The sequence below is a fragment of the Lampris incognitus genome, chromosome 21 (genome assembly GCF_029633865.1).
Source record: "Lampris incognitus isolate fLamInc1 chromosome 21, fLamInc1.hap2, whole genome shotgun sequence".
Classification (NCBI taxonomy): domain Eukaryota; kingdom Metazoa; phylum Chordata; class Actinopteri; order Lampriformes; family Lampridae; genus Lampris; species Lampris incognitus.
In genome coordinates, this window is record NC_079231.1 from 27,862,327 (window position 1) to 27,889,715 (window position 27,389).

The 27,389-nt window shown below is 43.2% G+C and overlaps 1 protein-coding gene across 1 annotated transcript in view; it reads left to right on the forward strand.

The window, feature by feature from the left end:
• The first annotated feature begins 5,854 nt into the window (after positions 1–5,854).
• Positions 5,855–27,389, forward strand: part of LOC130131665 (DNA ligase 4-like) — a 27,555-nt gene continuing 6,020 nt past the window's right edge. Inside the window, exon 1 of the mRNA XM_056301441.1 lies at positions 5,855–5,931. The gene's annotated coding sequence lies outside the window, so the exon portion shown is untranslated. The remainder of the gene's footprint in view (positions 5,932–27,389) is intronic.

Consider the following 27,389-nt stretch of genomic DNA (forward strand, 5'->3'; position numbering starts at 1 on the left):
AGGATTGAAAAGGTGAAAATATTACCTGAAAAACAAAACGGAAACACATATGGCTGATCTAACAAACGGAACAAGGCCTATAACACGTGACCTGTAAAAAAGAACTGAAAATAAATATTGAACCAGTCCCAAACAACGACCGCAACTTAAAAACTACTGGGACGACCGTGGGCGGTCAAAATGACGGCCGGTTTTTAATCAGCTGTGGTCTGTTTGGATCAGGAAAGGTCTTCCTCTGAACCTGAAAATACACCTTTTGCACAGAACAGAGACCGGGCCTAAAGCCATCTTGTCCGATTCATTACATCTATGTGAGACCAGCTGAATAATGCAATTTATGCAACATGTAATCGTGAATATCGGAGAACTTAAATGCTCATGTCTGACTGCATACATTATCACTTTTTCAGGATGGTTCAGTCACACAGGAAGAATCTAGAAGCCTCAAGCTTCAGGCCTCCTGGACACCCTGTCGACGTTACCGTGCTAACCGTGACGTCGTCATGATGCAGCATTGTGAACACACACACCTAATAGGTACTGTCTTGTTTTGCTTGTTGTGGTAACGCCTCTCATTACCCACCCCCACCTTTTCAAACCTTTGCTAGGTCCAGCATGCACGCCATCCCCTCACTCCTAAAGCTGATAAATTCTTGCAACTTTTTTTTCGTTCAAATTTTGGAACCCCTGCATCAGCAAAGACTCCAAAAAACGTACACAACGCCAGTCTCTCCGCCTCCTGATCCCACACAGGCGACGACTGACCGCCTGGGAAGCGCTGTCCTCAGTCTGTCTGCAGCCATTATCACAGGAGACAAATGATGTGCAATCGTTTTAAAAGCGTGTCAGAGTCGGGGGGGGGGTTGGTTCAATGACACAAGGGGGGGCAGCTGCCTAATAATAAACCACCTCATCGGGTTTTTAAGACTATTTTCTCAACCCACCCCCCCCCCCCCCCACTACTCCACTGCTGACATGCAAACTTGCCGTGCAACCCTGCACATAGCCCTCTTTCTCCCCCCCGCCCTGCCGCAAGCCCATGAATGCCACGGAAGCAGTGACGTCGCTTGTTTACGATCTTCTAGGTCGCCGCTCATGCAGGATCCCATACAGCAGGATTATGCAACTGCCGTTATGATCCCTGCACAAGCTCCTCGCTGCAGGATGGGCGAGGAGTCATGACCGACAGTTGGAGTGAGTGGGAGTGCATTTAATGCTGACGGATGACTCCTCTGCACAACGGCAGTGGCATCGTCCGCTCCTATAGGGTCTATCTGCACGTAAACACACGGGCACGTGCACGATCGCGCATTCAAAGTCATCAGTCGGGCTGTTTTCCGCATCAGTGCACCATACGTAAAAAAGAATGGTTTGTGTTAACCGTAAGAACGCACAGCACCTCCATTCTACCCTTCTCTCCTTCACCCCGACACCCTCCTCCCCCACACCTCCACTGCAGCAGCAGCTGAGACGTAAACAATCATGGCTGACGTGTAACTCAGGCCTCCCAGCATGGTGCGCCCCCTCCCTACACACAGAAGAAATTCAGGCGATCAAAAAAAAAAAACTGAGCCGAGATCGCACCCTGCTGGTACAAGAGAGACTTGAGCAATTAACGACGTTAGGGCTGCTTTTCCCTTTGAGATCAACCACCGTCCTGACACCAGACCTCCTGGCTGCATGCTTATCGATCCTCTTGTCGGCAGGATCCCAAGGTTAGACCACTTCCAGATCAAGTCTTTAGGGAGGCAAGTGTGAGTCAGGTTTAAAACTGAAGCCTATCTGGTCTGTCATGGCCAAGACTCTAAGGTGGCGAGTCTTATGTAAAGACTGACACCAGAACAGTCCAAGTCCATTTAAACTCATGGAGTTTAAATGGACTTGGAAACTGTAGGTCAACTGTATAACTCAAACTGTATGTCACCGGGACCTGTGGTGCCAACAGACTGGGCAGGCTGGTGAAGAAGGCCAGAAGCAAATAATCTTTGTGGTGAGGATGGAACTGGTGAGGAAGGCTGGCTCTGTGGTGGGGATGGAACTGGTGAGGAAGGATGGCTCTGTGGTGGGGATGGAACTGGTGAGGAAGGCCAGCTCTGTGGTAGGGATGGCACTGGTGAGGAAGGCTGGCTCTGTGGTGGGGATGGAACTGGTGAGGAAGGCCGGCTCTGTGGTGGGGATGGAACTGGTGAGGAAGGCTGGCTCTGTGGTGGGGATGGAACTGGTGAGGAAGGCAGGCTCTGTGGTGGGGATGGAACTGGTGAGGAAGGCAGGCTCTGTGGTGGGGATGGAACTGGTGAGGAAGGCTGGCTCTGTGGTGGGGATGGTACTGGTGAGGAAGGCTGGCTCTGTGGTGGGGATGGAACTGGTGAGGAAGGCTGGCTCTGTGGTGGGGATGGAACTGGTGAGGAAGGCTGGCTCTGTGGTGGGGATGGAACTGGTGAGGAAGGCAGGCTCTGTGGTGGGGATGGAACTGGTGAGGAAGGCCAGCTCTGTGGTGGGGATGGAACTGGTGAGGAAGGCTGGCTCTGTGGTGGGGATGGAACTGGTGAGGAAGGCAGGCTCTGTGGTGGGGATGGAACTGGTGAGGAAGGCTGGCTCTGTGGTGGGGATGGAACTGGTGAGGAAGGCTGGCTCTGTGGTGGGGATGGAACTGGTGAGGAAGGCTGGCTCTGTGGTGGGGATGGAACTGGTGAGGAAGGCAGGCTCTGTGGTGGGGATGGAACTGGTGAGGAAGGCAGGCTCTGTGGTGGGGATGGAACTGGTGAGGAAGGCAGGCTCTGTGGTGGGGATGGAACTGGTGAGGAAGGCTGGCTCTGTGGTGGGGATGGAACTGGTGAGGAAGGCTGGCTCTGTGGTGGGGATGGCACTGGTGAGGAAGGCTGGCTCTGTGGTGGGGATGGAACTGGTGAGGAAGGCTGGCTCTGTGGTGGGGATGGAACTGGTGAGGAAGGCAGGCTCTGTGGTGGGGATGGCACTGGTGAGGAAGGCAGGCTCTGTGGTAGGGATGGCACTGTTGAGGAAGGCTGGCTCTGTGGTGGGGATGGAACTGGTGAGGAAGGCTGGCTCTGTGGTGGGGATGGAACTGGTGAGGAAGGCAGGCTCTGTGGTGGGGATGGCACTGGTGAGGAAGGCAGGCTCTGTGGTAGGGATGGCACTGGTGAGGAAGGCTGGCTCTGTGGTGGGGATGGCACTGGTGAGGAAGGCCAGCTCTGTGGTAGGGATGGCACTGGTGAGGAAGGCTGGCTCTGTGGTGGGGATGGAACTGGTGAGGAAGACCAGCTCTGTGGTGGGAATGGAACTGGTGAGGAAGGCTGGCTCTGTGGTGGGGATGGAACTGGTGAGGAAGGCTGGATCTGTGGTGGGGATGGAACTGGACTGTGAGGAGGCAGTGACAGAGAAGAGGAGGAGAGGGAAGCTGAAAGCTATCATGAACAACACCTCTCATCCTCTCTAGGCCGAGCTGAGGCCTGTTCAGCCAGACTCATCCAGCGCTTAGGAGGCTCTTTCTGCCATCAGCCACCAGACTGCACAAGGCCACAGCCTCATGTGTATATACATAGAAACACAGACAATTTTATTGTATCTAGTATTACGATTTTATCTTACTTAATTTTTCACTTAATTTTTTTTATGCATTGTACTCATGTTAAACTTTCTTGTCTTTGATGTTCCCCTCGTGCTGCTGTGTCAAATTCAAATTCTCCTACGGGGATCAGTAAAGGTACATCTTATCTCATCTCATCTTATTTGTAAGGGGCTGGACTTGCCATCGCCTGAGTTTTCGATTTGACCACAAATGCTCAAAACCAGCACAACTTGGCTCACACAAATCAAAATATATGAAAGTGAAAATTAGGTTTAGTAGATTTCACAATTATTGTCTTCCCTATATAAAGGGCCTTAAAGTCATGAAAAATAACAATGCAAGGACACTTTTTAGCACAATAGCAGAATATGATTTGCCCAAAAGCCTTAGCCCATTATTTTTTTATATTAATAGTATTTATATTAATAGTAGTTTATTTTAATAATGGAAAGTGAGAGGAGGCCTGAGGAGTGGAGAAGAAGCATACTGGTACCGATTTTCAAGAGTAAGGGCGATGTGCAGAACTGTAACAACTACAGAGGTATAAAGTTGATCAGCACAGCATGAAGATATGGGAAAGAGTAATAGAAGCTAGGTTAAGAGGAGAGGTGATGATCAGCGAGCAGCAGTATGGTTTCATGCCATGAAAGAGCAGCACAGAAGTGATGTTTGCTTTGAGAATGTTGATGGAGAAGTATAGAGAAGGCCAGAAGGAGTTACATTGTGTCTTTGTGGATTTAGAGAAGGCTTATGACAGGGTGCCGAGAGAGGAGGTGTGGTATTGTATAAGGAAGTCGGGAGTTGCAGAGAAGTATGCAGGAGCGGTGCAGGATATGTATGAGGGAAGTGTGACAGTGGTGAGGTGTGTGGTTGGAATATCAGATGGGTTCAAGGTGGAGGTGGATTACATCAAGGATAGGCTCTGAGCCCTTTCTTGTTTGCAGTGGTGATGGACAGGTTGACGGACGAGATCAGGCAGGAGTCTCCATGGACGATGATGTTTGTGGATGACATTGTGATCTGTAGTGAGAGTGGGGTGCAGGGTGAGGAGAGCGTGGAGAGGTGGAGGTATGCACTGGAGAGAAGAGGAATCAAAGTTAGTAGAAGTAAGACGGAATACACATGCGTGAATGAGAGGGAGGAAAGTGGAATGGTGAGGATGCAAGGAGTAGAGGTGATGACGGCGTTTGAGTTTAAATACTTGGGGTCAACTGTCCAAAGTAACGGGGAGTGCAGTAGAGAGGTGAAGAAGAGAGTGCAGGCAGGGTGGAGTGGGTGGAGAAGAGTGTCAGGAGTGATTTGTGACAGAAGGGTACCAGCAAGAGTTAAAGGGAAGGTTTACAAGATGGTAGTGAGACCAGCTATGTTGTATGGTTTGGAGACAGTGGCACTGATGAAAAGACAGGAGGAGGAGCTGAAGATGGCAGAGTTGAAGATGATAAGATTTTCATTGGCAGTGATGAAGGACAGGATTAGGATCGAGTATATTAGAGGGACAGCTCAGGTTGGATGGTTTGGAGACAAAGCAAGAGAGGCAAGATTGTGATGGTTTGGACATGTGTGGAGGAGAGATGCTGAGTATACTGGGAGAAGGATGCTAAATATGGAGCTGCCAGGGAAGAGGAGAAGAGGGAGGCCAAAGAGGTTTATGGATGTGGTGAGGGAGGACATGCAGGTGGCTGGTGTGACAGAGGAAGGAAGAAATGGAAACGGATGATCCGCTGTGGCGCCCCCTAACGGGAACAGCCGAAAACAGCAGCAGCAGCAGTAGTAGTAGTAGTTGTAGTAAATATTATTTCAACATCTTGCCTGTTTTGACTTGTTTTTTTCCCTGTCTTCTTTTTGTATGCACTTGATCCTATTGCTCTAATACGAAGACGTTAAAGTCATTGTTTGTAAATGAGAAATTGTGCAATAAAAAACGTTTAAAAAATTTCATTACAACAAACAGGTATACAATTGTCATACACGGGTACAGACCGGGGGAGTTCAAAGTCCAGTCGTTTTAAGTCCTCTCGGAGTTCAAATAAAACGTGCTTTCTTTAAAATGTCGAAAGTCGTGCAATAAAAAAGGCTCACTTCCGGTGCATCGTTATGACGCGTAACAGCAGCAGCGAGATGGTTTCCGCTCGTGCCTCTGCTGCCCCCCTTGTTAAAGCGGCTCGGGCGCACAGTTACACGTTGATTAAAGGAATGTTTGATTTACGTCGTTGTTGAAATGACGGTGTTTGGCCAGGTCTGCACCGAAATGCGCCATTACCCTGCGCCGGAAGTGGAAACAGTTCGATGGGAAAAACAAGGGAGTAACGCATCTCTTCAGCGCTGCTGACAACACCAAGAGAAAGGTAATAATTATCTGTCGTAATGCCTGGTAGTCTTGAGGTATGCATACACAGAGTAAGTCCTGTGCTATTTGTGTTTCAAGACAAGAGAGTAGAGCAACGACGCCTTCTGATACCGCCAGTCAGTTTGCCATGCACACAGTACCACTACTAACCGTACACACAGTAACGCTACTAACCATACACACAGTACCACTACTAACCGTACACACAGTACCACTACTAACCATGCACACAGTACCACTACTAACCATACACACAGTACTACTACTAACCATGCACACAGTACTACTACTAACCATGCACATAGTACCACTACTAACCGTACACACAATACTACTACTAACCATACACACAGTACCACTACTAACCATGCACACAGTACTACTACTAACCATACACACAGTACCACTACTAACCGTACACACAGTACTACTACTAACCATGCACACAGTACCACTACTAACCATACACACTGTACCACTACTAACCATACACACAGTACTACTACTAACCATGCACACAGTACCACTACTAACCATACACACAGTATCACTACTAACCATGCAGACAGTACCACTACTAACCATACACACAGTACTACTACTAACCATGCACACAGTACCACTACTAACCATACACACAGTACAACTACTAACCATACACACAGTACTACTACTAACCATACACACAGTACCACTACTAACCATACACACAGTACCACTACTAACCATACACACAGTACTACTACTAACCATGCACACAGTACCACTACTAACCATACACACTGTACCACTACTAACCATACACACAGTACCACTACTAACCATGCATACGGTATCTTCTACTAGAACTTACCACACATACAGTACTACTACTAACCATGCACACAATACCACTACTAAACATACACACAGTACTACTACTAACCATACACACAGTACCACTACTAACCATACACACAGTACCACTACTAACCATACACACAGTACTACTACTAACCATGCATACGGTATCTTCTACTAGTACTTACCATACATACAGTACTACTACTAACCATGCACACAGTACTACTACTAACCATACACAATACTACTACAAACCATACACACAGTACGACTACTAACCATGCATACAGTATGACTACTAACCATGCATACAGTATCTTCTACTACTACTTACCATACATACAGTACGACTACTAACCATGCATACAGTATCTCCTATTACTACTTACCATGCATACATTATCTATTACTACTACTAACCATGCATAGAGTATCTTCTGCTACTACTTACCATGCATACAGTACTACTACTAACCATACATACAGTATCTTCTACTACTACTAACCATGCATACAGTATCTTCTACTACTACTTACCATGCATACATTACTACTACTAACCATGCATACAGTATCTCCTACTACTACTTACCATGCATACAGTGTCTATTACTACTACTAACCATGCATACAGTATCTTCTGCTATTACTTACCATGCATACAATACTATTACTAACCATGCATACAGTATCTGCTACCACTACTTACCATGCAAACAGTATCTATTACTACTACTAACCATGCATACAGTATCTTCTACTACTACTTACCATACATGCAGTACTACTACTAACCATGCATACAGTATCTCCAACTACTACTTACCATGCATACAGTATCTATTACTACTACTAACTATGCATACAGTATCTTCTGCTACTACTTACCATGCATACAGTACTACTACTAACCATACATACAGTATCTTCTACTACTACTTACCATGCACACAGTACTACTACTAACCATGTATACAGTATCTTGTACTACTGCTTACCATGCATACAGTACTACTACTAACCATGCATACAGCATCTCCTACTACTACTTACCATGCATACAGTACTACTACTAACCATGCATACAGTATCTTCTACTACTACTAACTATGGATACAGTATCTGCTACTACTACCACTACTGCTACTACTACTGCTACTACTATGCATACAGTAGCTACTACTACTACTAACCATGCGTACAGTAGCTACTACTACTACTACTAACCATGCATACAGTATGTACTACTACTACTACTACTACTACTACTAACCATGCATACAGTATCTACTACTAACCATGCATACAGTATCTACTAATAACCATGCATACAGTATCTACTACTACTACTACTACCATGCATACAGTAGCTACTACTACTACTAACCATGCATACATGGTTAAGCGCTTTGGGTGTCTAGAAAAGTGCTACATAAATGTAATGATGATGATGATGATACAGTATCTACTACTACTACTACTACTACTACTGTTACTACCCCTACCATGCATACAGTAGCTACTACTAACCATACATACAGTATCTACTACTACTATTACCATGCATACAGTATCTACTACATTACATGAAATTACATTCCAGTCATTTAGCTGACACTTTTATACAAAGCGACTTACAATAAGTGCATCATTTAACGTAGGAACAGAGGAGACTATCGTTGGGATGATAGCCGTGATGAGAAAACGGGATTTTCAAGGACCCACATGAGGTTGGAAAGTTTGTAGGGGAAAACTTGGATCGATCGATTGGTACGATTGATCAGGATAAGTAGAAATCAGATGGTTGTCATTGTTATCATGGTTATCATATAAATGTCATTTCCCCCCATTGTGGGCTGGGGGAAACAATATTTCGTTTCATTTCATGTGCACAAGTACCTGCAGTAAGCATGGACCTCTGTCGTCATCTGTATGAGTTCTACCATTCAGCTGCCTCTTGTGGGCATGATATTAAGTAGTAAATTAAAGCCTGAGTAAACACATGTGTTGCTGATTGAACTTGCTTCCTGAAATATAAAAACCCAATAAGTGAGGGTTTTGTTTTATTGTGTCCATTTTGAATTGATTTGGCTTTGGAAACAGACAAAACATCCATCAGCAGCGGGATGGGGTAGCAAGCTTAGAGGCTGCTGTTAAACCGAAGGACCAGAGCTCAACCGCTCATGCTGACGTTGAGCCACCCTGCCGGTGTGTCCAATGGGCCAAGATACCGAGTGCATGCCAGCTTAATAGTGGGGCAACTTAGCATAAAATTGTGCATTTTGTGATAAAAGCATCAAACTTGGTACATATGTAGCTTAATATATTTAGAAGAAATTTGGATATGGAGCCACTGAAAATTAAGCCCGTAGTGGCCATGGCAGGCATGGACATTATTAGATCACTTTTAGTGGGGCTGTGGCCTCCCTAACTTTCATATTAGCTATTATGACAAGACAGGGGACAATGTTGCCTTTCCAGAGATTCCAATATTATTGTTCTAGTCAAAAAAGAACCAAAGATATGCCATTTTACATATCGGATGGCACCAATGCATGTAAAAAAACTAAGTTGCCAGTCCCTGTTGAGACGTTATTTATCTATATACTATGTATAGACACCTGTACCTAAACACTCCTCTATTCATCTATACACTATGTATAGACACCCCTAAACAATCCTTTATTCATCTATACACTATGTATAGACACCTATACCTAAACAATCCTTTATTCATCTATACACTATGTATAGACACCTATACCGAAACACTTCTCTATTCATCTATATACTCTGTATAGACACTATACCTAAACACTCCTCTATTCATCTATACACTCTGTATAGACACCTATACCTAAACACTCCTCTATTCATCTATACACTCTGTATAGACACCTATACCTAAACACTCCTCTATTCATCTATACACTATGTATAGACACCTATACCTAAACACTCCTCTATTCATCTATACACTCTGTATAGACATATGTACCTAAACACTCCTCTATTCATTTATACACTCTGTATAGACATCTGTACCCAAACACTCCTCTATTCATCTATACACTATGTATAGACATCTATAGCTAAACACTCCTCTATTCATCTATACACTTTGTATAGACACCTCTACCTAAACACTCCTCTATTCATCTCTACACTATGTATAGACATCTATCCCTAAACACTCCTCTATTCATCTATACACTATGTATAGACATCTGTACCTAAACACTCCTCTATTCATCTATACACTATATATAGACATCTATACCTAAACACTCCTCTATTCATCTATACACTCTGTATAGACACCTATACCTAAACACTGCTCTATTCATCTATACACTATGTATAGACATCTATATCTAAACACTTCTCTATTCATCTATACACTATGTATAGACACCTATACCTAAACACTCCTCTATTCATCTATACACTATGTATAGACATCCGTACCTAAACACTCCTCTTTTCATCTATACACTATGTATAGACATCTATACCTAAACACTCCTCTATTCATCTATACTCTATGTATAGACACCTATACCTAAACACTCCTCTATTCATCTATACACTTTGTATAGACATCTATACCTAAACACTCCTCTATTCATCTTTACACCATGTATAGACACCTGTACCTAAACACTCCTCTGTTCATCCATACACTATGTATAGACACTATACCTAAACACTCCTCCATTCATCTATACACTCTGTATAGACACCTATACCTAAACACTCCTCTATTCATCTATACACTATGTATAGACACCTATACCTAAACACTCCTCTATTCATCTATACAGTCTGTATAGACATATGTACCTAAACACTCCTCTATTCATCTAAACACTATGTATAGACATCTGTACCCAAACACTCCTCTATTCATCTATACACTATGTACAGACACCTATAGCTAAACACTCCTCTATTCATCTATACAGTCTGTATAAACATATGTACCTAAACACTCCTCTATTCATCTATACACTATGTATAGACACCTATACCTAAACACTCCTCTATTCATCTATACACTATGTATAGACACCTATACCTAAACACTCCTCTATTTATCTATACACTATGTATAGACATCTATACCTAAACACTCCTCTATTCATCTATACACTCTGTATAGACACCTATACCTAAACACTCCTCTATTCATCTATACACTATGTATAGACACCTATACCTAAACACTCCTCTATTCATCTATACACTATGTATAGATACCTATACCTAAACACTCCTCTATTCATCTATACACTATGTATAGACACCTATATCTAAACACTCCTCTATTCATCTATACACTATGCATAGACATCTGTACCTAAACCATCCTTTATTAATCTATACACTATGTATAGATATCTATGCCTAAACACTCCTCTATTCATCTATACACTTGTATAGACACCTATACCTAAACACTCCTCTATTCATCTATACACTATGTATAGACACCTATACCTAAACACTCCTCTATTCATCTATACACTATGTATAGACAGCTGCACCTAAACACTCCTCTATTCATCTATACACTTTGTATAGACATCTATACCTAAACACTCCTCTATTCATCTATACACTATGTATAGACACCTATACCTAAACACTCCTCTATTCATCTATACACTATGTGTAGACATCTATCCCTAAACACTCCTCTATTCATCTATACACTATGTATAGACATCTATGCCTAAACACTCCTCTATTCATCTATACACTTTGTATAGACACCTATACCTAAACACTCCTCTATTCATCTATACACTATGTATAGACATCTGTACCTAAACCATCCTTTATTAATCTATACACTATGTATAGATATCTATGCCTAAACACTCCTCTATTCATCTATACACTTTGTATAGACACCTATACCTAAACACTCCTCTATTCATCTATACACTATGTATAGACACCTATACCTAAACTCTCCTCTATTCATCTATACAGTCTGTATAGACATATTTACCTAAACACTCCTCTATTCATCTATACACTATGTATAGACATCTGTACCCAAACACTCCTCTATTCATCTATACACTATGTATAGACACCTATACCTAAACACTCCTCTATTCATCTATACACTATGTATAGACACCTATACCTAAACACTCCTCTATTCATCTATACCCTATGTATAGACACCTATACCTAAACACTCCTCTATTCATCTATACACTCTGTATAATCACCTGTACCTAAACACTCCTCTATTCATCTATACACTATGTATAGACACCTATACCTAAACACTCCTCTATTCATCTATACACTATGTATAGACACCTATACCTAAACACTCCTCTATTCATCTATACCCTATGTATAGACACCTATACCTAAACACTCCTCTATTCATCTATACACTCTGTATAATCACCTGTACCTAAACACTCCTCTATTCATCTATACACTATGTATAGACATCTATACCTAAACACTCCTCTTCTGTTGGGCAAGGTTTAGAACCAGCGACTGCAGGAAATAATACACAATTCATTACTTCAACATTGTTTATTTTTTTTATTGTTTTTTTATTTACAAAAGTAACTGCTTATCCACTTAGTTTTTTTTACATGCATTGGTGCCATTCGATATGTAAAATAGCATATCTCCGGTTCTGTTTGGACTAGAACAATAATATTGGCATCTCTGGAAAGGTATCATTCTCCTCTGCTTGTCATAATGGCTGATATGAAATTTAGGGGCGCTGTGGCCCCCCTAAATTGATCACTATGTATATACATAGTGATCTAATAACGTCCATGCCTGCCATGGCCACTATGGGGTTAATTTTCAGTAGTTCCATATCCAGATCTCTTCTAAATATATTAAGCTACATATGTACCAAGTTTGATGCTTTTATCACAAAATGCAAAATCCTTATGAATATTGGAGCTTAGCTGCCCACTGTAAGGCTTTCTGACTGTGTGCTTTAATATCCCTATAGTTATTATTGTTATGAAATGAGATGACAGATGAATCGTTCCTGATTCCTGATGGATTGTATATCAAAGCATCAGAGACACAGAGCCCTTAAGATCAGAGCATTTAGAAGGTATCTCTGAGACCAGTTTCCTACTCGGATTAAAAGCAGAGAAGAAGGGAGTGACACGTGACGTTCCACTGTCAGCAGAGGCTGAGTCATTTCAGGGTGTTGCAGGTGTGTGTGGGGCAAGAAGAATTACTAGATTCCAAGAAGGAGGAGGGTAAGGCTGGGCGTTTGACTTTTGAAGGGGAATTGATGGAAAGAATGAACCTTGATTGTGTGAGTTACAGGGTGAGGCCGTGTGAGAGAGCTCCTCTCAGATGTTTTTGGTGTCAACAACGTGGACATGTTGCAGCAGTATGTAATGGAGTCAGAAGATGTGGGAGATGTGGGAAGGACAACTACAATGTGGAAGATCGTGAAGTTGAGAAAGGGCACGCAAAGTGCCTGCACTGCAAGGTACGTGATAGGGTCAGCTCAGTGTCCAAAAAGAATTAAGGAAGAGAAGGTGAATAAGATGAGAACAGAAAAGGGATTGTCGTCTGCTGAAGCTGCTAAAAGAATGGAGGGAAACGAGAATGATGCTAGACAAGAACCCAAGTCAGTCAGAAAGCATGCTGAGTTTTGCTTTTGAAATAGAAGGACCGGGTGAAGTGTTTGGCATTTTTGGCGATGGTAATTAACTGCTCCGCTGGAGTAGAAAGAAAATCACAGAGAATTGACATAATTGTATGCTACGCACCTGTCAGGTATAGGATTGATTTTAAACTTTGGCTAATTACTTTTAAAGCCCTATGTGGCCTCTCACCTACCTACATGGGTTATTCTCATATTATGTCACATATCATGTGATGGCGACACATCCGCCATGTTGGAGGACAACGGCTGCAATCCATAGGCAGGGGTGTACCACAAAATTCTGGGCCCTATACATAAGCAGTGTCTGTGGGCCCCTTTCCTCTTTTGTCACCCACGCATCGCTTTTTTGAGTTCTAACATACTGTATATGATTTACCATCACAGTACATTAATCTATTTTAACCTCACTTAACCTAACCTTAACTTAACTTATCTTGCAGTAATTACAAAAATGTATAGTATCACTTCAAACTTTGATGCACCTTAGGGTGCTGATGCTGACACCCGTGATGTTTATTCCACAGTAAACTCAGCAGTTGTTTTCCCTCATTTTGCCTTCTCTCCCTTTCCTTTTTTTCCTTTTCTTTTCTGGAACCCAGATTTTTCTTTCTTTGGGAAAGACGTGACTCTGTGTGCTTGTGTCAGCTGTCACTCATGACAAGACTAGATGAGCTGCATTGAGAGGTGCTCGTGAGGGGCGGACTAAACCATTTTGCACCTTTTGTAAGGGTTGAGAGGGGCCTCAGAGAGTGGTGAGAGGGGCCTCAGAGTGCCTCCACTATTTTCTTTAAGTCCCTCAACCAGGGGTGCCGCCAGGGATTTTACGCCCCTGTAAAGAATATGACTGAGCCCCCTTTATTTATTTAATTAATCAAATAATTATTCTATTATTTTCCTGACTTCTCTAAACATTAAACCCCTCCCTCTACCTTCATCCCATGCTACCAGCTTGCCCAACAGTCCCCTCATCAGCAGCTTCTCCAATAAGGGACCCATCTTCTTCGTTTGACAAATTTACATATAAAATGCTCTTAACAAAAAGGAACGTGAGACCACCGTAGCCCAGACTGAACCTGTGGGCTCTTTCCTGTGGATCTCTCATTCCTGTGGATCTCTCCTTCCTGTGGATCTCTCCTTCCCGTGGGCTCCTTCCTGTGGTCTCTTTCCTGTGGGCTCTTTCCTGTGGGCTCTTTCCCATTCGATCTCTCCTTCCTGTGGATCTCTCCTTCCTGTGGATCTCTCCTTCCCGTGGGCTCCTTCCTGTGGTCTCCTTCCTGTGGTCTCTTTCCTGTGGGCTCTTTCCTGTGGATCTCTCCTTCCTGTGGATCTCTCCTTCCTGTGGTCTCTTTCCTGTGGGCTCTTTCCTGTGGGGTCTTTCCTGTGGATCTCTCCTTCCTGTGGATCTCTCCTTCCTGTGGATCTCTCCTTCCCGTGGGCTCCTTCCTGTGGTCTCCTTCCTGTGGTCTCTTTCCTGTGGGCTCTTTCCTGTGGATCTCTCCTTCCCGTGGGCTCCTTCCTGTGGTCTCTTTCCTGTGGGCTCTTTCCTGTGGGCTCTTTCCTGTGGATCTCTCCTTCCTGTGGATCTCTCCTTCCTGTGGTCTCTTTCCTGTGGGCTCTTTCCTGTGGATCTTTCCTTCCTGTGGATCTCTCCTTCCCGTGGGCTCTTTCCTGTGGATCTCTCCTTCCTGTGGATCTCTCCTTCCCGTGGGCTCCTTCCTGTGGTCTCTTTCCCGTGGGCTCTTTCCTGTGGATCTCTCCTTCCTGTGGATCTCTCCTTCCCGTGGATCTCTCCTTCCTGTGGATCTCTCCTTCCCGTGGGCTCCTTCCTGTGGATCTCTCCTTCCCGTGGGCTCTTTCCTGTGGATCTCTCCTTCCTGTGGATCTCACCTTCCCGTGGATCTCTCCTTCCTGTGGATCTCTCCTTCCCGTGGGCTCCTTCCTGTGGATCTCTCCTTCCCGTGGGCTCTTTCCTGTGGATCTCTCCTTCCTGTGGGCTCTTTCCTGTGGATCTCTCCTTCCCGTGGATCTCTCCTTCCCGTGAGCTCTTTCCTGTGGATCTCTCCTTCCCGTGGATCTCTCCTTCCCGTGGGCTCTTTCCTGTGGATCTCTCCTTCCCGTGGGCTCTTTCCTGTGGATCTCTCCTTCCCGTGGATCGCGAATCAGAGAGGTCTTCGACAAAACTGAGATGTTGACTAAACCATTTATGGGGAGGGAGGGAGGGTTCGGGGTTCAAAACAGATGCTGTTAACTAGATTTTTTTTTTACAAACAAACCATTTCAATGTACGTTTTAAATCATTATGTCATTTTAATAACACTTCTGAAGAATGACTGATTTTTTAAAAACTGATTTATTTATTGTACTTTTCAGTAGTCTGGCTAGTCTGGCGCCCTTAGAATCTTCATAACATACCCACTTAAGGCACCACTTACCTCAACCGATGTATTGAGCCAATTTTAACTGAAGTTATGACACTAATTAGTTGGAAACAAACATTTGCAAACAAAAAAACAAAACGAAAACAACTTTTAATTCCAGGCCTCCCGAGCGCCCCCCCCTCCTTTCTGGCCTTTGGTGGGTCCTTCCCCTTTTTCTCCCCACTACGACGCCGCTGTCCGTGTTGTTGTCGCTGCGCCATGCTGAGCGTGTTGTGACGGCCGGAGTGACAGGATGTGTTTCACGGTGTGATTCATACACAACAGCTCTCGCGCTTCACACCTTACAGTGGTTAATTTCTGCGCCGTTTCCAATCGGACCCTTTGCGCGGTCAGGCCAGAACCTTGTAAAATTTATTTCGCAAACTGTTTTTCAAGGAGTGGCTGTTTTATTTCCTTAAAACGGCTTTGTTTTATTTCCGTGCATTTGTCCGATTCTCGCTTAAAATGTGGTTCTTGTAAACGCAGATGGACAGTGAGAACCTCGGTGTGAACGGTGGAACACCTTGCTGAGGTCCAGCTGTCCTCCAACATGGCGGACCTGTTCGTTGTCAATGAACAAGTCACGTGATTGAGAATGACCCATACCACAGATTTACTCCCACCCCATGGGCCTGGCCCCTCAGCCAGGTCCTTTCTAACTGTTCCCTCAGCCAGCCTTGTTTTTTTTTTCTGGAAGAGCCCCACAGCTGTGGAACTTCCTACCTGAGGATCTCAGGCTAGCAAACTCACTGCCTTCTTTTAAATCACTTCTTAAAACTTAACTTTTACAAGAAGGCTTTTTAGAGTAAATCTGTTGTTGGCCAATTTTACATTTCCCTTTTATCACTTTTATTTCACTTGTTATAACCATACACTTTGTTTTATCAGGTTCTGTGTTTTAATTGTGTTCTTGTGATGTTTATCCTGACTGTTTTACCTTGTTTTGTAAAGCAGATCAGGTCTGATGCTTTATGTTTTTATTATGTTTTTTTTCTTGATTATGTTTACTATTTTATCTTGTATTGTAAAACACCTTGTAACTGTTTTGAAAGCCGCTGTCATGGCATTCTTATTTTAGTGGCAATGTGGTGTTATTTGTGGTGTTTTTGCGCCATCTACTGGCTTCCCTTAAAATAGAAATTATCTCGTAAATACGTGGTAGTCAAAGGGCCGGTCGCCGGTCAAAGTTCATTCTAATTCAGGAAGCTGGTTCATAGAAGTTGTGTGATTACGCTGTTCTCTAGGAAATCTTTTACATTTCTTACCAACTCTCTTGAAAGCGTTCATGCCTTGGGAAGACTTTTCTTAAAAAAAAAAAGAAAGAAGAATAATACTCCATTGCTGAACTGGAGACAAGTAAAAGCCTGGAAACTCCATCTTGCCTCTGAGGTCCATTGGATGTGTTAGCTGTTAGCTGTTAGCTGGCTGTCTAGTTGAGCGAACGGGCGCAAAATGAGGACAGAACAGTAAAAAAGCAACCTCACAGCGGGCAGAACTACCCAAGAAGAGTGGTCTTCAGTCCCAACGCTTCTCATCATCTTCACCACTGCTCACGCTAGGCTCACGGCAGCACTGAATGATGGAAGTAAAGCAGGGATCTGAAGAAACACAGCGATCCACTGTTAAAACCAGATCAGTTGCCTCTATACCATCCAGCAGATCAACAGCTAGCAGAGCTGCTGCGGCTCGCGCTAAAGTTGAAGCAGCCTGCGCACGAGCTAACTTTGCTAAAATAGAATCCGAAATGATGACTGAAAAAGCCCACATAGACGCAAGATTGAACACACTGAAGCATGAAAAGGAGGTGGCAGCAGCCGTTGCTGAGGCTAGTGTGCTCGAAGCAGCAGCAAAGGTTTGAAAAAGGTGATAAGACACTCAGCTATTGAAGAGGCCACTGAAAGAACACGCCAGTATGTTGAACAGCAGCAACTGCCACCAGCTGAGAGCGTCAACCTTTATTCACAGCCCATAGAGCCTATTGTTCACATAAAGAGACCTGGGACTCCACCCAGACAACACTTCACCACTCACGCAGGCACTTGTGTCTCCAACATGAGGAATGAGAGCATTTCTAGGCCAGTATCGCGTCAAAGGTCAAATAACCTGCTTCATCTCCGTCAGCCAACGCAGCAGTGCTAATCCAAAAGAGCCATTCACCTCACCTCTGGTCTTACAAAGTTTGATGACTGCCCTGAGAACTACTGGGCGTGGAAATCTTCTTTCCTTAATGCGACTGATGGATTGCAGCTCAGCACCAGTGAAGAGCTGGACCTCCTCATTAAGTGGCCAGGGCAGGAATCTGCAAAACATGTAAGGAGAATAAGAGCAGTGCATGTTAGTCATCCTCCTGCTGAATTAAGCAAAGCCTGGCAGCGTTTAGAAGAATGCTTTGGGGTTCCAGAAATAATTGGGAAATTACTCTTTGACAGGCTCATGAACTTTCCAAAGGTCAGTGGCAAAGATCCAGTGAAGCTGAGAGAGCTTGGCGATCTCCTGCAAAAGGTAGAAGCTGCCAAATTAGAGGGTCGCCTCCCTGGCCTAAGCTATCTCGACACAGCACGTGGTATCAACCCAGTAGTTGACAAGTTACTGCACAAGATCCAAGAATGGTGGCTCTCTCAGGGTTTTAAGTATAAGGCTGGCCATGGCGTGACCTTTCCTCCATTCTCATTCTTCTGCAATTTCATCTGCAAAGAAACACGAGCACACAACGACCCAGGTTTCAGGCTGACAACGGGTATTACAGATCACCTCAGGTCAGATGCATCTGTAAAGAGACCATACAAAAGCCCAGTTTCTGATCGCACGACTAATATACCACAGGAGAAGGACAAGCAGGAAGGTTTTAGCTATAAAGCAGGTGATGTTGAGAGACAGTGCCCTCTCCATAAGAAGCTGTATCCCCTCAAGTGCTGCAGAGGGTTCCGCATCAAACATATTGAAGAGCATAAGGCGTTTCTTAAGGACAATGGTGTTTGTTTTAGATGCTGCTCCTCAACCAGCCACATGGCCAAGGACTGCAACGCAGCCATCAAGTGTAGAGAGTGTGAAAGAGAGAACCACATCTCTGCTCTTCATCCTGGACCGCCGCCGTCTCCACTTCCTGGGCATGGCGGGGAGGGAACAGAAACAACATCTCAGCCTGCTGTCTCGTCAAACTGCATTGAGGTCTGTGGAGAGGGTCAGAGCACAAGGTCCTGCTCCAAGATATGCTTAGTGAAGGTCTTCCCTAAAGCACATCTAGAAAGAGTGACAAGAGCATATGCTGTGCTTGACGACCAAAGTAACCGGTCTCTTGCCAGTTCTGACTTCTTTGACATGTACAGCATCAAGGGGACTGATTCACTATCTGCACTCCGCACATGTGCTGGAAAAACAGAGATAACTGAGAGAAGGGCTATAGGCTTTGTGGTGGAATCACTAGATGGAGCTACGACAGTCACACTGCCTAAGTTGATCGAGTGCAACAACACTCCAAGTGATAGAGCTGAAATACTAACTCCTGAGGCAGCACTACATCACCCTCAGCTCAAGCCAATAGCACACTCTATCCCACCTCTCGATCCTTAAGCTAAGATCCTCCTCCTCCTGGGTTGAGACCTACTTAGAGTTCACAAGGTGAGAGAGCAACGGAACGGTCCACACAATGCCCCATATGCACAGAGATTAGACTTGGGATGGGTTATCATAGGCAACGTCTGCTTAGGGGACACTCACAAGCCAGCAGCTGTTCATATTTACTGCACCAACATCCCTGAAAACAAACGCCCTTCCTTCTTCAGCCCATGCCCAAACAAAGTTCATGTCATAGAGCAGTGTGGGTCCAAGTCTGAGCACAGATTCTTTCCCATTCCTGAAATGCTTACACCCTATGAATGCACTCTAGGGGAAACCGTCTTTAATACATCCAAGGAAGACAACAAAATACGGCTCTCTGTTCAAGACAGACTTTTCCTGGATGTCATGCACAGAGAGATGTACGTGGGTGATGGCAACAGCTGGGTGGCGCCACTCCCTTTCAGAACATCCCACCAGCGCCTTTCTTACAATCAGGACCAGGTCCTCACACGGCTGACAACTCTTCAGTGCACACTGGGGAGAAGGCCTGAGATGATGAACCACTTTCTCACCTTCATGCAAAACATATTTGATCGTGACCATGTTGAGCCTGCTCCTCCACTCCAAAAGGGAAAGGAATGTTGGTATTTACCCATCTTTGGTGTTTACCATCTGCAGAAGCCAGGCCAGATCAGAGTGGTTTTTGATTCAAGTGCAAAGTGTCATGATGTCTCCCTCAACGATGTCCTCCTGACTGGACCCGACCTAAATAAAAGCTTGGTAGGAGTCCTGCTGTGGTTCAGGCGTGAGGTCATAGCAGTAACTGTGGACAGAACAGATATTTCACAGCTTTGTCGTGAGAGAATACCGTCGAGATTTTCTCCATGTCCTGTGGCATGACCACAATGATCCTGCTAACGACTTCTGTGAGTATCGAATGAAAGTTCATGTTTGGTAACAGCCTGTCCCCTTCAGTTGCTATATATGGTCTTTGTCATGCTGCAGCTCATGGTGAAGAAGAATTCGGGTCAGATGCACGACGCTTCGTTGAGAGGGAGTTCTATGTTGACGACGGACTCTTGTCGAGGCCTACAGCAGAAGATGCTTGCCACATGCAACCTTCATCTTCACAAAGTTGCATCTAACAGCATTGAGGTCATGGAAGCATTTCCTGTCAATGACCGTGCCAAGGGGCTTAAAGATCTAAACCTGGATGCTGAAGCAACACCCATTCAGCGAAGCCTCGGTCTTAGATGGGACCTAATGAAAGACACTTTCGCCTTTCAAGTTGCTGACTCAGCAAAACCCTACACGCACAGAGGTGTCCTAGCCACCATCAATGGACTTTTTGATCCGTTAGGATTTGCTGCACCAGTAACCATCCAGGGAAAAATGCTGCTCAGGGAGCTCTCAAGCGAGGCCCTAGTTTGGGACTCGCCACTACCCGTAGAAAGGAAAGCAGAGTGGAATGCATGGAGAAGCTCTCTCAGTGATCTCAAACAGCTACACATTCTGAGACCATATGCTGCTGCTACAATTTCAACAGCCACCAGAAAAGAGCTACATGTGTTCTCAGATGCCTCAGTCAAAGCCATTGCAGCAGTCGCCTACCTCAAAATCACTGACGCAGAAGAGAAGCCTCAAATTAGCTCCACAGTCTGCTCTTACAGTCCCGACATTAGAACTGGATGCTGCTGTTTTAGCTGTAGAGATTGCAGAGCTCATCACCAGCGAACTGGACTTTGTTCTTGATGCTACTGAATTCTATACAGAGCGCTGTGTAGTCTTAGGATACATAAGCAACCAGACAAGGAGGTTCTATGTATATGTTAGTAACAGAGTGCAGTGTATCTGAAGAGCCTCAGAACCAACGCAGTGGCACTACGTCTCCACAAGCTGTAACCCAGCCGACATAGGCACACGCCGGTAGAAAGCCAGAAGCTGAAGCATATGACCTTGTTGACCCTGATTTAGACACTGAAATATGAGCACTTGTCACTCACCTGTGCACTTATGATTCTCAGCTTGGATCTCAGCGTTTTGAATGCTTTTCTTCATGGTAGAAGCTGATCAAGGCCATAAGCTTGCTCATTCACATCGTTGAGTCGTTTAAAAGCAAAGACCAAGACCAGACTTGTAGTTTCATGGTGCACCAGAGGAGGCCAGACAAATAGCAAAAGATGGAGCCGTCAAGACTTATTTGAGACCTGTGTCCGAGACGGTGCTCCTCATGTCACCTAAAGACCGACTGTTGCATAACCGTGTTTATGGTGAAGTTAATGCATCATTAGTTCAATTAGTAGTGTTATCTCACAATACCAGGCGGGGAGTGTCATGGCATTCTAATTTTAGTGTTAATTTAGGGTTATTTGTGGTGATTTTGCGCCATTTAGCAGCTTCCCTTAAAATAGAAATGATTTCGTAAATACGTGGTAGTCAAAGGGCCGTGACTTTGCTGGTCAAAGTTCATTCTAATTCAGGAAGCTGATTGACAGAAGTTTTTTTTTCTTTATTGACTTTAACAACGAGTTGTACACGTGTCACATTTTTACCACACGAATGACTACAGACCAAACAAACATACCAGGGGGGTAGGCCAGTTAAAAAGATAAAAATAATAAAAAGGAAAAGAAAAGAAAAACATTGAAGACACAACAGATAAGATCACAATTCATTTACATCTATATTTTACCTTTATAACCTTTATAAAAAACAATAAAAGGGGGTCTTTGGTTTGTAAACTTGCGCTTATGTATATAGAATTTAGCTAGAATAATCAATAGATTTATGATATGTATATGCTCTTTCCTCAAATTTATTGTCATAGTCAAAGAATTCGAAAATAATATACTTATAAAACAATGAAAATAATATACTCATAAAACAATGCAAAATCCAATATAAGGTGTCACTAATACATTTTGAAACATCTTTCCATGGAGTCCTAGAATATTGACGATGCCAAAAAAAGATGGGGCGCCATTTCTGGATGAGCTGAGCAAAAAGAACAATGTATATTTATATCAGCCTTAAATTTCTTGAGAAAATGCTTTGCAGGGTAAAATGCATGTAACATTTAAAGGAAACCTCTCATATTATTAGTAATAAAGTATTTGTGAGTCAATGACCACACTTTTGACCAAGGAATGTTCTTAGCAAAGTTGCTCCAGTAAGTAGTGACATAAGGCTTCGTGACAACCTTGCTTGTAAGTATTGGCTTAGAAATGTATTTAAGAATATATCAATAGAATGTTTTGAATGCTTGTTTAAATCGCGTTAGCCACGTTAGCTTCAAGAGCTATTCTGTGTAACCTGATTGATAGGCTAGGCTAGTGCATATCTGTTTGTATGGAATATGAGATGTAACGACAAGACACATTTATGATGTACATTTTATGTTTATTTACAGTTTTACAAAAAAGAGTAACACTCCATTGCTGAACTGAAGACAAGTAAAAGCCTGGACTACATCTTGCCTCTGAGGTTCATTGGATATGTTAGCTGTTAGCTGTCTGTCTAGTTGAGCGAACAGGTGTGAAATGAGGACAGAACAGCCGCTGTATAAATAAAGTTATTATTATTATTATTACATAATAAATAAATAAATATAATAATATATAAATATATAATATAATGATAATAAAGAAATATTATTTATTATAAGTTTATTATTATTATAAATTAATTATAATTATTTATTATAAATAAATAATCAATAATTATTAAATAAATACATTTATTATTATTATCATCGTCATTATTATTATTATTATTATTATCTGTCACCATCTTACAATGCTGTGATTGCGAACATTCCACAATCCTCTGTGAATAGTACGCGTGGCCATTGTAACTCTAGTTAATGGTCACGGTAATCTGCATATGAAACTGATCATTGGTTTGGGTCGTTATGTCACTGTATTGTTTATAAGGGTGGGGTACCTGCAGTCACTGTATTGTTTATAAGGGTGGGGTACCTGCAATCACTGTATTGTTTATAAGGGTGGGGTACCTGCAATCACTGTATTGTTTATAAGGGTGGGGTACCTGCAGTCACTGTATTGTTTATAAGGGTGGGGTACCTGCAATCACTGTATTGTTTATAAGGGTGGGGTACCTGCAATCACTGTATTGTTTATAAGGGTGGGGTACCTGCAGTCACTGTATTGTTTATAAGGGTGGGGTACCTGCAGTCACTGTATTGTTTATAAGGGTGGGGTACCTGCAGTCACTGTATTATTTATAAGTGTGGGGACACCTGCAGTCACTGTATTGTTTATAAGGGTAGGGTACCTGCAGTCACTGTATTGTTTATAAGGGTGGGGTACCTGCAGTAACTGTATTGTTTATAAGGGTGGGGTACCTGCAGTCACTGTATTATTTATAAGTGTGGGGACACCTGCAGTCACTATTGTTTATAAGGGTGGGGTACCTGCAGTCACTGTATTGTTTATACGGGTGGTGTACCTGCAGGCTGGTGAGACTGAAGAGGTCACTGAGATGATGATGAAAGGCTTCTCTCAGTAAACGTTGTGTCCAGATGAACTGGTTCAACCTTATGGGAGGATTTTAGTCTCAGAAACCCAAGAAATAGCTAGTTTAATTGGGAAGATGTATTTTTTTTTAACAGACATTTTGGTCCTCTAACCAGTCCAGTTGGTAGCAGTAATGCACTAAGTAGTTATTTGCGAACCGCCAACAATACACCTAAAAAAAGAATAGGGAATTACAGACAAATGTCATGTTTTTTTAATGTGTTGTTTTTTAAAATATGTTTGTATTTGTGCTCTTTTTTAACTTATTTTTAGCTTTTGGTCTTCATCTGTGTGTGTATCTTATACTGTGTCTGTCTCTCTGGCACTGTTTGGCAAAGCTGCAGCCCTTTTTTAGTTTTTAACATGTGCCTGCACATTCTTTTTAATGACAATAAATTGAATTGAGCTGAATTGGATCTTGTAAAACTGGTAAATAATCTAATTGAATAAATTAAATGATCTAAAATGCGAGCAAAGGCAACAGCTTAACTTCACTTCTTCAGTCTCCTTGTTCAGTATGTAAGAGATTTGAGTATTTTCCCCACGGGGATCAATAAAGTATATCAAAATATATCTGCACTGTCCAGTACAGGCAGCCGGGGCAGTGTAGACGAGACATTTGTGACCTTACAGTCATCTTATCCTCGGAATGACAAATACTGTGATTTTGTTTGAGTCCCCTTAAGTGCAAGCGTATGTATAAACGTATATTCTGGCTGGATGTGTAGATGTGAAGATCTGGTTGGATGTGTAGAAAGCACATGTATTCTGTTTGGATGTGTAGATGTGAAGCATACAGACTGCAGGGTGGACAAGAATGAGCTGTTTTGTCGTTAGCAAGCATAACAAACACAACATCCATCGTCTAAACCGCTTATCCTGCTCAGGGAAGCAGGGACGCTGGAGCCTATCCCAGCAGTCACTGGGCGGGCTGGCAGGGAGACACCCCAGGCAGGCCGCCAGACTATCACAGGGCTAAAAGAAAACATAACAAAGCATAACAGTATCATTTTACTTTGTCTGTATGTGTATCTGTTTGTGTTGATCTATAGAAATACACATATATATCAGTACACAGATCAATACGTGATGAGCGTATTGTTTGTATCGGTTCAGGCCATGTCTCTTGGTTCTCGATGTCAGATCACGTTTTGATATTTTTATTTTGAAAACCAACCTCCGGTATAGCCTCCCAAGTTACGTTTTTAGCAGACAACTGGAAATTACTTTTATTTTTGGATCAGCTGCTGTGAAGACCTCAGAATAGCAGCTGTGGTTGAGGTTGAGGTTTGAGGTTGAAGTTTGAGGTTAAGGTTTGAGACTTGAGGTTGAAGTTTGAGGTTAAGTATTGAGACTTGAGGCTGAGGTTTGAGGTTGAGGTTTGAGGCTGAGGTTTGAGGTTGAAGGTTTGTGGTTGAGGTTGAAGTTTGAGGTTTGAGGTTGAGGTTGAGGGTTTGAGGTTTGAGGCTGACATTTGAGGTTGAGGTATGAGGTTGAGGTTTGAGGTTGCAGTTTGAGGTTTGAGGTTGAGGTTGAAGTTTTGAGGTTGAGGTTGAAGGATGAGGTTGAGGTTTGAAAGAGGTCTGGACTTGTCACACGTTTCAGTTCGGCTTTGTTGACATTAAATCTGGTTGGTGTGCTGATGAGAAAATGGAGCGAGGAACTATTCACGGTTTTTTGTAAGTAGTCGGTATGTTTTTAGTATAACGTTAACTGCATCGCTGCAGCTTGCTGATGGGCATGGTGCATGTGAGAAGTTACACTACATCAAAGACATGGACGACACTGATTTCATTAGTGTGTTGTGACGTGTGATGGTTAAAGTTTGTTTGTTTGTGTAAAATTTCACATTATTTTATTTTAGTAAAGGAGGTACAGTGTGTTTGTTTAATATCATATACACTACCGTTCAAAAGTTTGGGATCACCCAAACAATTTTGTGTTTTCCATGAAAAGTCACACTTATTCACCACCATATGTTGTGAAATGAATAGAAAATAGAGTCAAGACATTGACAAGGTTAGAAATAATGATTTGTATTTGAAATAAGATTTTTTTTACATCAAACTTTGCTTTCGTCAAAGAATCCTCCATTTGCAGCAATTACAGCATTGCAGACCTTTGGCATTCTAGCTGTTAATTTGTTGAGGTAATCTGGAGAAATTGCACCCCACGCTTCCAGAAGCAGCTCCCACAAGTTGGATTGGTTGGATGGGCACTTCTTGCGTACCATACGGTCAAGCTGCTCCCACAACAGCTCAATGGGGTTCAGATCTGGTGACTGCGCTGGCCACTCCATTACCGATAGAATACCAGCTGCCTGCTTCTGCTCTAAATAGTTCTTGCACAATTTGGAGGTGTGTTTAGGGTCATTGTCCTGTTGTAGGATGAAATTGGCTCCAATCAAGCGCTGTCCACTGGGTATGGCATGGCGTTGCAAAATGGAGTGATAGCCTTCCTTATTCAGAATCCCTTTTACCCTGTACAAATCTCCCACCTTACCAGCACCAAAGCAACCCCAGACCATCACATTACCTCCACCATGCTTAACAGATGGCGTCAGGCATTCTTCCAGCATCTTTTCATTTGTTCTGCGTCTCACAAACGTTCTTCTTTGTGATCCAAACACCTCAAACTTGGATTCATCCGTCCACAACACTTTTTTCCAGTCTTCCTCTGTCCAATGTCTGTGTTCTTTTGCCCATCTTAATCTTTTTCTTTTATTGGTCAGTCTCAGATATGGCTTTTCTTTGCCACTCTGCCCTGAAGCCCAGAATCCCGCAGCCGCCTCTTCACTGTAGATGTTGACACTGGTGTTTTGCGGGTACTATTTAATGAAGATGCCAGTTGGGGACCTGTGAGGCGTCTGTTTCTCAAACTAGAGACTCTAATGTACTTATCTTCTTGCTCAGTTGTGCAACGCGGCCTCCCACTTCTTTTTCTACTCTGGTTAGAGCCTGTTTGTGCTGTCCTCTGAAGGGAGTAGTACACACCGGTGTAGGAAATCTTCAATTTCTTAGCAATTTCTCGCATGGAATAGCCTTCATTTCTAAGAACAAGAATAGACTGTCGAGTTTCAGATGAAAGTTCTCTTTTTCTGGCCATTTTGAGCGTTTAATTGACCCCACAAATGTGATGCTCCAGAAACTCAATCGGCTCAAAGGAAGGTCAGTTTTGTAGCTTCTGTACCGAGCTAAACTGTTTTCAGATGTGCGAACATGATTGCACAAGGGTTTTCTAATCATCAATTAGCCTTCTGAGCCAATGAGCAAACACATTGTACCATTAGAACACTGGAGTGATAGTTGCTTGAAATGGGCCTCTATACACCTATGTAGATATTGCACCAAAAACCAGACATTTGCAGCTAGAATAGTCATTTACCACATTAGCAATGTATAGAGTGTATTTCTTTAAAGTT